The 3,570-nt window shown below is 39.3% G+C and overlaps 1 long non-coding RNA gene across 1 annotated transcript in view; it reads right to left on the bottom strand.

Moving 5' to 3' along the window:
* Positions 1–1,155: 1,155 nt before the first annotated feature.
* The window catches only part of LOC138174503 (uncharacterized), a 50,050-nt gene continuing 47,635 nt past the window's right edge, over positions 1,156–3,570 (bottom strand). Inside the window, exon 3 of the long non-coding RNA XR_011171755.1 lies at positions 1,156–1,614. This is a non-coding gene — a long non-coding RNA (uncharacterized lncRNA). The remainder of the gene's footprint in view (positions 1,615–3,570) is intronic.

Raw genomic sequence — 3,570 nt, 5'->3', positions numbered from 1 at the left:
TCTCTCTCTCTCTCTCTCTCTCTCTCTCTCTCTCTCTCTCTCTCTTTGCTTTTTCGAGGGGGGAGGCAGGGCAGTTGGGGTTAAGTGACTTGCCCAAGGTCACACAGCTAGTTTTGTGTTGTGTCTGAGGCTGGATTTGAGCTCAGGTCCTCCTGACTCCAGGGCCAGTGCTCTATTCATTGCACCACCTAGCTGCCCCCAAATCTTGTATTTCTTTAAGAGATTTTATGACACAAATTTAATGGGGACATCACTCCTTGAATTCATCAAGATATGCTATAAACTAAAGTGTTGAAATTATAGGTCTAGTTCTTATTCTATAACTAGACAGAACTTAACTCTGTGACCTCAGGGTCATAGAATCATAGATTTAGAGTTGGACCTCTGAGGTAATCTAGTTTAGATCCCTCAGTTTGCAGATGAGGAAACTGAGGCCGATGTAAGGCTGAATAGGAATAATTTGTATTAAGCTATTTGTCATCTGTGGGTTCTGGTAGGTTCCATTGGAAACTCTTGGGGTCCAGTCAATAGTATCATGCTTTAGGAAATTAATTAACCATATTATAGCTTCACTCACCATTCCTGTGAGTATACTGATGAAAAAGTCCCCTGTATGTAATATATAGCCTTATTAGAAAATAAGTTTCTTGAGGAAGGGCAATATTTCACCTTCTGTTTTGGGAGTGCTCCCTTAAGGGTATGATGGAGGGCTTTCTCTTGCCTCCATGTGTTTACCCAAGCCATATCCTATGCCAGGAATGCCCTTCCTCCTCACTTTTGCATCTTGGAATGTTTAACTCCCTTCAAGGATCATGTGATACTTTCTTCAATAAGTCTTTACTGATTCTCCTAGCCATTGGTGCTACCGTTCTCAACCCAATCAGTTGGCATTTACTTTGTATTTCAGTTTGCTTTACTGGATCTTCATTTAGGTCATGCCCCCTAATCATGGGTGCTCTCCAAGGTTCTGTCTTGGGCCCTTTTCTTCATTCTCTATATAATATCTCATTTGGTGATCTTAGCAGTTCTCAAGAGTTCAATGATCATATCTATATAGATGATTAATATATAAATATGTATATATATACATATACACCTATGAGCCATCTATAGACACATAGATCTTTATATGAATCAAATATATATTTATACATATGCACATATGTATATGCATTCATGCATACATACAAGAGATATTGCAGGTTCCAGACCACCGCAATAAAATTAATATCCCCATAAAGCAAATCACATGAATTTTTTGTTTTCTTACTGCATATAAAAGTTATGTTTACACTATAGTGTAATCTATTAAGTGTGCAATAGTATTATGTCTAAGAAAATACATAATTTAATTAAAAATACTTTATTTCTAAAAAACTTGCTAACCATCATTTGAGTCTTCAGTGAATGAGAATCTTTTTGCTGGCAGAGGGTCTTGTCTCATTGTTGATGACTGCTGACTGAAGGGTGGGGTGGCTTCAGCAATTTCTTAAATTAAGACAACAACGAAGTTTGCAGCATCACTTGACTCTTGCCACTTTCACTTGAACACTTAGGGTCCATTACATGGATATTAATTGGCCTAATCTCAATATTGTTGCACCTGAGGGAGGCCTGAGGGGAGGGACAGAGATGGGGACATCTGGTTAGTGGAACAGTCAGAACACACACATTTATAAATTGTTTGCCTTCTATATGGGCTTGGTTCATGGAGCCCCAAAATTATTATAGCAGTAACATCCAAGATCACTCATCACAGATCGCCATTATAGATATAATAATAATAATAATAATAATAATGAAAATGGTTGAAATATTGGGAGAATTAGCAAAATGTGATGCAGAGGTATGATGTGAACATATGCTGCTGATTGACTTGCTCGAGGCAGGGTTACTATAAATCTTCAATTTGTAAAAAATGCAATGAAGCAAAGCACAATAAAGCCAAGAATACCTGTATGTGAGTATAGAGTTATATCGTGCCAACTAAAAATAGGGCTTTCCCAAGGTTTGATCCTGAGCACTCTTCTCTTTCCCCTCTTTATTATTTTACTTGATAATCTCATCAGCTCCCATGGTCTCAATGATCATCTCTATGCAGATGACTCAGATCTACTTGTCAGGTCCTAACCTCTCGCTTTCCTGTCACTCATGCATCTTGGCAGCTCAAGTTGGATGTTCTGCAGATATCAACTTCAACATGTTAAAAACAGAATTCATTATCTTTCCCTCTAAACTCTTCCCAACATTTCTTTTTCTATTGAGTATCCCATCATCCTTCCAGACACCCAGGCTCAAAACATAAGTATTATTGAGTGGTAGATGGAGAATCTGGAAGGATCAATGGAGAGAAAAGAGTATTCTGAATCCCTAGCCATGACCAGTGAGTTGGGGTTAAAGGATAAAGTGCAGTTTAGAAAAGGCAACAAGGGAAGTAGTATCATTGGGAGGGAGCCAGGTCTTAATAAATCCTAGGAGATGGAAGGAATGAGAAAATAAGAGGTCTGAGATGAAAGAAAATTTCTTAATTATAGAGTAAGTGTTCCAGAGAGCACAGTGAAAGGAACATGTAGTTCTGGAATGGGACATTATGGAGGGGAAAGGGGGACAGATTGAGGTTAATGGGAGTCACGGAGCAAGCACTTGAGGTTGGGGAACAGGATTTGCACACTAGTAAGAATTCAGAATCATTGACATGGGGAGAATATAGTGAAGTGGGGGTATGCTAACCATTGAGGAGTGAGTCTAAGCAGAGAGAGGTCTGTTGAGGAAGGCACATGAGACTGCTTGAGATCCTTCTCCTTCAGGTCTATGTTGTCTCATGAGGCTTCCCTAGCATTTGGCAGGAGCAAGATGAGATGTGGGAGTTGGGTCAGGAGGTGGTACTTCAGGGCTTGCCCTGGAAAAGATTCTAGGGAGTAGGAAATGGATGAGAGATTATCTTGGGACTGGTATGTTCTGGAGAAGTCCTTGGAGACCAAGGAAGTTGAGAGGGGAGAGGCTGGTGACACTGTGTGAGCCCAGAATTGGAGATTGTCCAAGGCAAGGTCAAAGGACACTGGGGGGAAGCTGGTGGCAGTGAGAGTTTTGTCCTCAGTAATGCTAGAGAGAATCTGGTAGAGTTTGGGAGGTTAGCAGGGATAGGCATGGTGGCTCAGAGTTGGACATAGCCTAAGGTAGGGAAGGAAATAGGAAGGAAAGAAATGAAGGAGAGAGAAGAAGAGGGAAATAAGATAAGAAAAGGGGAAAGAAGAGAAAGAAGGAAGGAAAGAAAGGAGGGAGGGAGAGAAAGAGAAAATAAAAAAGGACAATATATAAGCATCATATATAAATATATATGATTGTATATATATAAATATATTATATATGATTGTATATAAATATATTATATATGATTGTGTATATATATAAATATATTATATATATGATTGTGTATATATATATGTATACACACAAACACACACACATATGCATCTTGACCAGGGAAGGAAGGAAGGAAGGCAGGAAGTAAAGAAGGAAGGAAGGAAGGAAGGAAGGAAGGAAGGAAGGAAGGAAGGAAGGAAGGAAGGA

Source organism: Petaurus breviceps, unplaced genomic scaffold (genome assembly GCF_028583685.1).
Source record: "Petaurus breviceps papuanus isolate PSGF00001 unplaced genomic scaffold, PetGlider_PUasm1.0 689, whole genome shotgun sequence".
Lineage (NCBI taxonomy): Eukaryota > Metazoa > Chordata > Mammalia > Diprotodontia > Petauridae > Petaurus > Petaurus breviceps.
This window is presented reverse-complemented; position numbering and strand designations above follow the sequence as displayed.